This window comes from Canis lupus, chromosome 11 (genome assembly GCF_003254725.2).
Source record: "Canis lupus dingo isolate Sandy chromosome 11, ASM325472v2, whole genome shotgun sequence".
Classification (NCBI taxonomy): domain Eukaryota; kingdom Metazoa; phylum Chordata; class Mammalia; order Carnivora; family Canidae; genus Canis; species Canis lupus.
In genome coordinates, this window is record NC_064253.1 from 30,514,224 (window position 1) to 30,526,390 (window position 12,167).

Here is a 12,167-nt window from a genome sequence, read left to right on the forward strand (position 1 = left end):
ACAGAGACTTAGAAATGTCTCAGTAGAAAGGCCAATCTCAAGATATTTATTAAGTTTGGAGATCTGGTTTAAGATGGGTCTTTCCACACAGGTTCTCACTTCAGATTGGGCAAGGATTCTGATATAATAATTTAGGACTGGCAGACAAAGCAAGGGGAGGGCTTTGGGGGAAGAATTCAGAGAATCTTGAAAAATAAACAATTGTTTGATACTACTGAAAAGTTGTATAGTCTCATGCTCAATTAAAGGAGTTTTGTAGGAAGTCCCTGAAATAAACAAATTTTTCACAACTTTTACCTTCCTGGGCAAGTCTCTTTGAATAGTATAGCCAAGTTGATGAAGACAGTGGAATTATAAACTTTGTTAGTGAAGACAGTAAATTGTGTGGACGTGGAGGTTTCTGAACTCTATTTACTTCTATTTTTACATAGAGCAGAAATATTTCACATATAGATAGAGCAAGAATTCCTTTCCTAGGGCAGCGTGGGTGGCTCAGCGGTTTAGCGAGCCTTCAGCCCAGGGCATGATCCTGGAGACCTGGGATGGGTCCCATGTCAGGCTCCCTGCATGGAGCCTGCTTCTCTCTCTGCCTGTGTCTCTGCCTCTCTCTCTCTCTGTGTCTCTCATGAATAAATTAAAAAAAAAATCTTTTTTAAAAAAAGAATTCCTTTCCTAGGAATGGATAATGATGACAAAATACAGATAGTTCAGTGCTAATCAATCAAGTTTTAGTAAGAAAAATATTAGAAATATTCAGAACACATTACATTCTAATAATCCATCAGTATAATCCATCAGTATAGTCACTTACCTATAAAATATGAATACTTATTTTTAATTATTTAAATAATCCCCTTTTATTTTATTTGAATATCGCTATTTTCTTCATTCTTGAGATCTCAAGTTATGGCTGAAGGATCTCTTGGGTGGGCACCCTGTGTTCTTTCTTTACAGTCTTATGACAGTTAGTTTGTGGGTATAATGAATATAGCAAATATGAAATGCTTTTACCAAATTATTGTTATTTGAGTATTTTTGAGGAAAAAATTACAATTAATAACAACCAGTGAAATTTATCTGCCTTATAAAAACTATCAAGAATGATTCATGAAAAATGAATTTAGATTCATTAATTAGATTAATCATTATATTAATACATGATATCAATTAATATTAGAAAGTAACATAATTCAAATTAAAATTAGAAAACAATGTCATGAAATACAAATAAATTTCATAATTTACCCAATTGGTAAGAAAAAAGGGAAAGAAAGAAAGAAAGAAAGAAAGAAAGAAAGAAAGAAAGAAAGAAAGAAAGAAAAGAAAGAAAGAAAGAAAGAAAGAAAGAAAGAAAGAAAGAAAGAAAGAAAGAAAGAAAGAAGAAAGAAAAAGAAAACAGCAGTGTCAAGGAAGAGTCTTCCCAGGAGGAATCATGGAGATTACTGGGACCTAAGACAAGCAGCTCTCAGTAAAGCCAACATGAACTGAATCCCAATTAGAGAAGCATTCTAGTCTTCACTGTTTGAATATTCAAATCTTCCATTAGTTTGCCAGCAGCACTTCATTTTTAACATATCTTCAGGACTTCATTAAATGACTCCAGATTTTTTTCCATGGTTTAAAACATTTACACTGTGAATATATCATTTTACTTATTTATGGAGTTAAAGAGATTAGTTAATGATGTCTTCTAAAGCAGAGAAAAGGGAAAAGAAATGGGAAAGAAACCATGAAAGACAAATGATTAAGTAGTGCAGGTTGTTTTCTATTAAATCTACAAGTCAGGATGAAATATACAGTGCTTGCTATTGTTTTAAAAGGCAGTGGAAATGAAGAAAGCATAATAATGGTATAATTATAAATCTTTGAAGTTCTTCAGTGTCTAAAAGTATTAAATCTATTAATGTAGTGAGATTGTGCAATCAGTTCAAGATAAATATATTTGCATTGTATGTTTCACAATAGTATAATTTAAAACAATATCTATAAGTGAAAAATATACACTTTGCCCTTGGTTAATTCCTTTTGTATCCCTTTGGCCTTGGTTAATTAAACAGAGAATAGGATTAACATGTGAGAGCTCGCCCCACACAGTAGAGCCTTCTTTGACCATGATGTTTTATTTTTTTGTTTGTTTGTTTTTTTTTTTTATTGGTGTTCAATTTACTAACATACAGAATAACCCCCAGTGCCCGTCACCCATTCACTCCCACCCCCGCCCTCCTCCCCTTCCACCACCCCTAGTTCGTTTCCCAGACCATGATGTTTTAAATATAGCCTCCCCATCTAAAAAAAAAAAAAAGAAAAAGAAAGAAATGAAATGAAATAATAAAATGAAACACAGCCTCCTCTTCTACACACACACACACACACACACACACACACACACACACACACTTCTACTTTGTTTCTACAGCACTCATCACCATCTGGTATATCTGTTATTTTTAAATATTTGTTATTATTTATTTGGTTAAGTTTTGCTCCCTCTTACTCTCTCCCTAGAATGTTCAGCTCCATAATCACAGAAACATTGTTTATGCCTGCTTTATTCCCAGAGCCCCCATCAGTGTCTACCATGTAGTAGGTAATCACATATATAGAAGAAAAAGGCAAAATAATAGAATTTACTTTCTGCCTGTCTTCTATCTGGGACATAGGTCTTCTGCTTTTAGACTTAGATGAGAACTTACACCATTAGCTCTCCTGGATCTATAGCCAGTTGACAGCAGATCCTGGGACTTCTCAGCCTCTATACCTGCATATACCAAAACCTTCTAATAAATTTCTGTCTATCTTATCTTTTCTTCAGTCATCCATAGTGACTTTCTAACAAATTTTGGATATTATGAATTCTATACAAAAATAAAATGAAAAACAAATCAGATAAAGACAAAATGACAATATTTTAAAATTTTTAAATGTTGCAATGACTTTATATTAATCATTAGTAAATCAGGGACAGAATATATATTTTGGGCAAGATATATTGTTAACTATAAAGAAAATGACTCTATGTTATAAATAGCCATCTTCATCTTTTTTAAAAAAAAGAGTAAAGAAAAAAAAAAAGAGTAAAGAAAACTTTAGATGTATCTGTTGATTGTTTTCATCCCATGAAGTCCCAATGAAGAGGACCGATTAGGATTCAGAAATCTTCTACTATAACATTTTCTTGTATTTCCTGTGCAAACATTATTATTTATATACAACATTAAATTTCTTTTCATGAATATGTTAAAACTGTCCTTTTGGCAAGGCACATGCCAATTAAAACTAGATAATTCAAAATTTAAACCTACTTTTAATATTTGGCTTTATTTATTTGATTAAAATTTGCTCCCAACCACTCACTCCCACACTAGAATGCTCAGTTCTTCCACTGTTTAACTTAAATAGGCAGAGGTAATCTAGTAAACATTACAAATAATTGGTTGTAAACAAAAGATAGAGTACTGTTCTCAACACTTGTGCATTGTTTAACTTCTCTCCATCCCTAAAGAGGAAAATGACAATAAAAAGGGTAATAATAAAGGTAAAAGGATAAAAAGATAAGGAAGAAAAGGGAACATAGGGACAGGAGATACTACATTTTGGAGTTTATATGTGCCAGGAATTGTTCTAGACAATTTACATGTATTAACCCATTTAGTCTTCACTGTAAAGCCATGAAGCAGGTAATATTATAATTCCCTTTTCATAGATGACAAAAAAATGGAGCCCGAAAATCTGAAAGCACTTAACTGTTATTTTCAGTAGAGCTGGGATTCAATTGCAGGAGGCCAGGCTCCAGAGCTTCTATCTTTAACCACCAGATAGAATATCTCTGATACTTAGATTATTTGGGATGGGGGGATCTCTAACATGAAAGGGTGCCAGTGATGATCTGTTTGTAATTACTATCAGAGTTTATTTCCTTATCTGTTAAGGAAGAAGCAAAAATGTGTAAGAGTTCTAATATAATCTTCCTGAACCCTAATGGATAGAACTTTATACTTTCTTGTTTGTTATTGGCTCCTAAATTTAGAGATTATTTCTCTAATTATAATATTCCTCATAGCTTAGGTCTTTGGCCTCTTTCCTGACTCAGGATAGATGCAGTATTTCTCAGAAAGAGGTTCAAGATTTTGTGAACTCTAATAACCTGAAATGTCCCTGCTCATGTTGCTTCAGAGCGCACAACAGTTTGTAAAAGATAAAGATCCCTGAATTGTACCTCTAAATTGTACTTCATTAAAATTTCTAGAGGAGAAAAATGGAAAGGTGTGTTTTAATCAAAAGTCTACTGTTTTTCATGTTGCACTAAATTTCTGAACCCTTGTTATAGACATCTTGTCAATTCTTAAGGTTTAACAAAGAGGAAAGTTCAGCATCATAATATTGTAATTCAACATCAAAAAATCAACAATTTGCAACATTATAATTTAAGAACAATTAGATTTGCAATTATATAATATCCAAGCCCTCACCATAATTGTAGTTCTGAACAAAATGTAGTTCTGAAAAGTGAAAGTAATGATATTAATATCTGCATGACATTTTTAATCAACATATATTAGCTTCTACAGATCACCAATAAATTTTCTAATTTTCACAAACATGTTCATAATTGTTTCTGCACTTTTTTCAGGAATTAATATTGAGTTTACTTGCAGGCAGAATTTATGCTCTCTTTATATTCAGGTGAGAAATAGGTCGTCTCTTGTTCTTCATCACCTTTGAAAATCTTTAAGGTTTCTCAGGGGATATTGATAATATTGATAGTGCTCCAGAATTCTGCAAATTCTTTCATTATTATGAGATGTAATTTATCTAGATGTGGAAGTTAGAACTAAGAAGATACAGAGATCCTTAGATAAGGATGAGAGTGATTATGAGTCAGAAACAAACTCTGGCTAAGCAATTTACTCTATTTTCTTTATTTTGTATCCCTGTTGGTCATTCAAGGTGTGATAAATAGACTGAGCCAGCTAAACAAAAGAAAAACATTTTCTTTTTCTCCAAGCGGTGGGCACATTCCCTGGTCATCGTCTTATTCTAAAGAAATAACTGAACTCATAGTTCTCAGCCCAGTGGCTTCATATCTTTTCCTATTATATGGCTTAATTTCATCAAACAGCACTTACAGTTTTGAGCTATATTCTCTTATTTATTCTAAATTTTCTATTTCCTATCACTTTAATACGTTTTAAAAGTTCCTAGTGGATGCCCTGCACTGTTAGAACTAAATGACTCCCTCATTTAATTTTCTATCAGTTATGATAATGGACATTATTTGACTTAGCCCTACCTTTCTAAGGTTTCCTCATTTTCTTTCCTGTTACAGGAGTTTCAACTCTTCTTTATCTAGGAAGCCAATCTTCGTTGACCATCTGTAACAAAATCCACTACTTCATGAAACAAGGGTGTTCTGCATCACAGATCAGAGGAGTTCCTTGACTAGGTATTCATGCCATTTGGACCTCAAAAAGAATTACATTTTCTGTCCTTTTTCCTCCTTCATCCTGCTACTTGTGTTTACAGAGTCTTGTCTTTTACTGCAACATGTGATGTCAGCTAGTTTAAATATCAAAGAACATAATTTTATTGTAATGGTAACATGTGTAGATAGAAGAGTTAAGGACTACATTGTTGGTAAATTCTTTAGCCATTTCTAATTGGCTACAACTAAGAAAGATAAGAAATTGCCACTTATGTTTTTACAGAGCCATTTTAAAAAGATAGTGATAAATTATAATGAGATTACTGTCCAATTTGAGTCATGCTGCTCACAGTTTTTTTTTTTTTAAGATATTATTTATTTGATAGAAAAAGAGAAAACACAAGCTGGAGAAGTGGCAGGCAGAGGGAGAGGGTGAAGCAGGCTCCTCGCTGAGCAGGGAGCCCGAGCAGGGCTCAACCTCAGGACTCTGGAATCATGACCTGAGCCAAACACAGACACTTAACTGACTGAGCCACCCAGGCACCCAACCATTTCAGTTTCTATACACTAGCTCCACAAGGCATTTTATATCATACATCAGAGCTGTACCATTTTACACTGTCAAAATTAACAGATGTAGTTTCTGAAACTACTCTTCAGCATTCATCCCTTTTATAGAGTCTTGCTATTGCTATTTTCTGTCACTTAATTTCCATTTTTCTTCCTATTTTGTATTTCAGTTTATCTAAAATGCTAGTTTTGTACTTTTTTTTAAAACTTTGGCTAACTATCTCCATTTTGCCAATAACATAGTCCTCCATTATTATTTCAAAAAATTCAGTGGAAACTCAGAAAGTTTCCCTCAGACACAATGCTATGGTTTAGTATGGAGAATTACATAAGAAGTACAAAAATTTTATTTACTTAACAAGTGCAACATAAATAGAAATATTCATGAAGTACCTACTATGCTTGAGATGCTGTGATTACATTACAAATATGACTTAACCCATTCTGAGGAAAATCATGGTCATATTCCCTACATAAACGCTCATTAACATCATTCTTTCTTTTGTTTCTCTTTATTAGATTTCTCCAACATAGTCCCCAGTAGCATTCAAAGCAAATTATAATTGCAAAAGTTAAAGTGCAAACAGTAAACTACATTTCATGTGGCAGTTAGGTGACATTTCTTAAAGATTCTCCTCTGAAAGTAGAATCATGACAATTGCTTAGAGTGATATATTATGGCAAAGATAAAGAGAACAGAATTTAAATGTTAAAGTATCTGAAAGTAAATGTATTCATAGTTAAAAATTGTACTAAAAATCCAAGTTTTTAGTCCATGGTTAAGGATAAATAAATGGTAACTTTCAGTATATGTTTTTATGTTTGGATTTCATTCTCTTGATCTGTGAAAGAGGGTGGTATCTACATTTAATTGCAGTGTTCCCCCCACTCTTTCTTCTTTTTAAAAATACTGATGGAAGGTTGACTCCTAGAAGCCTCTCACTAAGATGCTCCAGTAGAGAATATGTTCTTTTCATAACCTGATAAATTGTAGAAAGCTACTTCAGTGACTAAAAAGTTTGTTTTAGAAGTATGAAAATTAAAAAAAGAAGCATGAAAATAGATAGTATTTCAAAATTTTTGTTTGAGTTACATTGAGACCTATATTGGAGACTTCAAAATGAAAAACTGATGGCAGCATCATAGTCATATTTTATAAGAACAATGAATTAACATTAGATGAATGTTGTATGTACTAATTAAGTTATGAGGCCATTATGTATTGCAATGGAATATTAGAGGTTTGGCAAAATAGGGTATCTAAATCAAAATAGACATAAATAAAGCTTTACAGAACTGTTTTCCTTTTCCCCCCTCTCTTAGGCAATATGAAATCTGTTATATTTTTAGTTTACTGTTCAGAACTATTATTCCCACAAAAGCAATACAGCCCATTAATGGGTCTCTGTGGCAATGATCTATCACAGGAATCTTCATTCATCATTTGAATGGGAGGGGTTGAAAACTGTAAATCTGACAGAAAATAACACATTGACAGTCACACAGGAGAGAGTCTCAATGTGGATGTTCTTCTGATGCTTTCTCTTTCTGCTATTTCTCTTACAAAGACAAATGGATAATAAAGTGAGGAGAAACATGTTAGGTCTATGGAAAATAACCAGGAACAAGCAAAGGGTTTGGACACCTAGAGTCACTGAGTTTCTTATATTCACATTTGGCAAATGGCCACTGATTGAAGGATTTATATGCTAAATATTCATGGCTGTTTTTCTCTTTAAAAACTAAAAAGAACACCCTGTTGGAAATAAATAGAAGTGAAAGAGATATTACTAGATTTGCAATTATTATTGAGTAGTATGCTAGTCCTATTTCCCTAATAATTACTTTTTAACATAATATGAATAATTAAACAAGCATTTGCACCCTATCCAAAATCGTAGGGATTCGAGTATTATTGTACTTTAGCCTTACATTCCAAGTTAAAATGCAAAGAAAAAATGATTTCTTCAGTATATTTAGTTTAATAAAGGTGAAAATAGAGAACCTATAACATAGGGTTCATATTTTACAAGGAACTCCATATGATTAAAAATAATATAAAAATTAACATTTTGATAAGTGTCTCAGAGCTCACAGTATAAATAACCAGCTCCAGAGACCAATGATAATTTTTTAGTAAATATAAAATGGCTGCTGAGATTGCTGGCAGCTTAGAGTCAGCTCATTAAAATTATTCAAATGTTTGCTTTATAAAGGAATTACTGAAATATTAAAGTGCTAAATAAAGTAAAATCCAATCTCATTTTATCTTCAGTCTTATATATACTTCATAATACATTGGATGAATATTTGTTCCTGTAATACCTATCAAAGTCACCAGAACAACATTCTCTTTGTTCACCTTTACAGCATTATTTGCCTAATATACAGCAACACACACACACACACACACACACACACAATCTCATCTGTAATACGCTACTTTGCTCTCTCAGCACTGAGGTATGTCCCTATAGAGTACCATTCCATATAAAGGTTTTCACCCATTTAATGGCCAATTACATCATGCTCATACTAAATTTGTTTTAAGCAAAATGCTAATCATCTCTGGATTCTGTTGTTTTTTTCACAAGTGAAAACTGAATTTTTTTTTAATTCAGTCGAGATGTTCATCAGATTTACATTTTCTTTCTCATTACAGAACTTTAAAATGAGCTACACTTCATAGCTCAAAGTGTGGAAGATGTCATTAAACTAGCTGTCTAATCAAGAAGGTGTAAAAAATTTAATTAAACTAATAGCAGCCTGACTCAATTATTCTAAAATATATTAAAACACATGCTGTACATGTGATTACAATCATAAGTCATATACAACTTTATTTACTTTTTTGCCCATCTTACTAAGTTGAGCTCTTGCCTTGAAGATATTTAGTATATACATATTCAATTATATGTATATATATGCACATATACACACATGCACATATAGTTGTGAATATATATATGCACAATTATGAAAACCAGTATATAAAAGATATAAACATTTTGGATATGTATCTTTCCACTCCACATTTTTATAACAGAAAATAATGCAATGCAAAATCAGTAATTAAGAGATCACTGCATATACCTCACCTTTCATGTGGATAATGCTTTCCATATTTTAGCTTGTTATTAATGCTAAAACCAGCAATCTTGATTTTTTTTTTATTTAATGGCAAAATTCATCTTTACTAAAGGGCTTTGAATAAAAAACTCTCAGTTTAAAGTAATCCATTCTCATTTCATGAGTAATCTCATTGCTCAGAGTTATTTTATTTTTAATTTGTGAAGCCCTAACTCGTTTTCTCTATCAGGTGCCTTGCACTGTCTTTCTTCAAAAGCCTAAATGTCCTCAAAAGACTTGTGTATATATTCTGTTTAATTATACTAAGAAAAATCTGTGGTTTTCACCAAAAGCAGAAATATTAGAGGTTTTCCTCTGAAAACTGCTTTGCTTTGTTTAAAGTTGTCAGTTTATATCCAAACCTGTTTTCCACATATCTTACAGAGATTCATTCTTATTCAAGAAAGAGATTGGATGAGATAGCAGTACAGCTTGATTCTGACAAAGAGAAGTCTCTCCTTCTTCAGACTGGTAATGTGCATCAATCAAAGTAAGGGCTAGCTTTTCACATGATGACAGTGCTATTTTTGTATCTACCTAGGTAGATTTTAGTTTTTTCAGAGGCAAAAAAGAAAATAAAAATCACTTTTGTCTTGGCCTGAATAGCCAATAAGCATCCGCCAAACTTCTATTCTTCTATGTAAATGTGCATAGGATACATATCAGCAAAGGAGGACTGTCAGTGTTCCCAACAATTTCAAGTGTCATGAATTTCAGAGCTAAGTATATTTCTCAAATCTTTTTTAGATAGCAAAGATGTCAAAGGCACCCTAGCATATCAATACTATGAAAATTAAGTGATTCTGTAAGAGAAGTCTACAGAGAGGCTCCATACTATCGCCGAAAATAGGAATTATGGCATCATTTTTCTTTTATCAATTGCATTATTGTATATCACTTGTGTGCAAAGTATTTAAAATAGTTTAAGTATATAAATCTATGGTTTAAATATCAGCCTCTTTCTCCTTTATATGCAATGTCATATAAAATCCAGTGGCTACATTTTTGGCTAGCATTTGTATTATCATTTTAACTATGACTATCTTCCCAATAAAATGACAAGATTTCTTCCAAATCAATGGAAAGTAGATTTTCATATCACTGTGAAACCTATGTCTTGCTAAATATGATTATAACATAAAAAATTGGTAAAAATATTTATCCTTTATTATTGAGTCTAAGAGACTCAATTACTAAGTTCACATCCAGGTTTTGATGTGAAGGGATTAAGACCTATTCCAGTGGCTGCTGGCTCTCATCTGTACTTCTGAGTGATCTTTAGATTACCTAGTAAGCGTTATTCCAGATGGCCGATTGGCAGCTGGCAGCAACTCTACCCATCACAGCATATGGTCTACTGATGGTTGACAACTGTCATTCTTGCAAAATTCACTAGAGCTACATGCTAATCATGAAACACTCACTAAAAAGAGGGATCAAAGCCTGAGCTAACATGTACAGCCCAGCCTGACTAGATACTAAATAATTAGACACTTTCACTGGAAAGCTCTTCTAGGATATACAAGACAAAACCCCACTGGGGTGGAAAAGGTTTGTTAAATATTTTAGAGGGAGTAACTGACCACTTAAAATATCAACAACCTCCATATGCATTACTCTATTCCTCCAAAAAATTTTCATGCTATTTAACTGGCATAAATTTTATGAAAAGATGTAGTATAGGAGCATATTACAACTTTGGCATATTCTACCAATACTCATACATCAATTTTCTACAATCAAAAACACAGTTATAAGAGTGTTTAAAATATTTTAGTTAAATAAGAAGATTAATAAATGCAAATTTAAACTTCATTTAAGCTTGTATAGTGAGAAATTTCTTTTTAATGCCTTAGTAACATGGTTAGCTCATAACAGATAAATTTTACATGGCAACTTTTTAAATCAATAAGCTACAAAAAATAAAAGATTTTAACACATATTGCAAACAACCATTAGTACTTTTAAAAAAAACAAATGCTATTGATAGTTTTGCTTATTTTATGTTTTAGGGAGTATTAGAGAGTAAGAAAATTTTGTGTAGAAGTCTTGAAGATCCAAACTTCTTAAGATCCCAATTTTCTCATGCAAGATATAGGATGAGAATGGATTTTATATTTAACAACCTAGTATTAAATGGTCAAAATAAGTTAGGAGTAAAAATCTATTTGGCCAAGCATCTTTCACTAAAATCTATGGAACGGGTTTATGGCTTATCATGCTCCTTGGCACAGTAAAGAATGAAAGAGGTAGTATTTGAGAGGGAAGGAAACATGAAAACTCTAGAGGCACTCCTTTAATTGCATTCCTCTTGATTTGTGGAAGTACAGTCTGGTATGTATGTAAGGGTCTGCAGTCAGACACACTTAGCCTTATCATGTACTAGATGTGGCCTTAGGATATAAGGGTGATAATAGCACTGGGTTCATAGGGTTGAACAAGGTAATGGATGGGGAATAATGAATCTTCAATAAATGCTAGAAAATAAAATTATCAAATATCATCAAGTTAATTATCATTATCATCTAGTTCAACTAGGGTTTAAGTTTTTCTGGAAATAAAATATTTAATTTTATACAAATTTGTATCAATAAAAATAATGCTTAACTTGATATAGTACTTTACAGTTTATGAATTGCTGTTTAATAAATTTGTTTCCAAAACTGTAGAAAGTAAGTCTTTGCCTCCTTTTTTAAATAAAGAATTTCAGACTCAGACTGGTGAAAGAATTTGCCTATATTCACAAAGCTTTTAATTGTCAAAGATACAATTAAAATCAAAATTACCATAAACCCAGAACATGAAAGACTCCTAACTCTGGGAAACAAACTAGGGCTGGTGGAAGGGGAGGTGGGCGGGGGGTGGGGGTGACTGGGTGATGGGCACTGAGGTGGGTACTTGACGGGATGAGCACTGGGTGTTATTCTGTATGTTGGCAAATTGAACACCAATAAAAAATAAATTTATAAAGAAAAAAAAAGAGATTACCATAAACCCCTAATCAGTGACCTGGGCCATCACTGATTTATTTGCTATTCTTTATGGA

General features: G+C 32.5%; 1 protein-coding gene across 34 annotated transcripts in view; it reads right to left on the reverse strand.

Annotated features, from left to right (window-relative positions):
- The window catches only part of PTPRD (protein tyrosine phosphatase receptor type D), a 2,185,700-nt gene that overhangs the window by 1,997,007 nt on the left and 176,526 nt on the right, over positions 1 to 12,167 (reverse strand). The window lies entirely within an intron of this gene.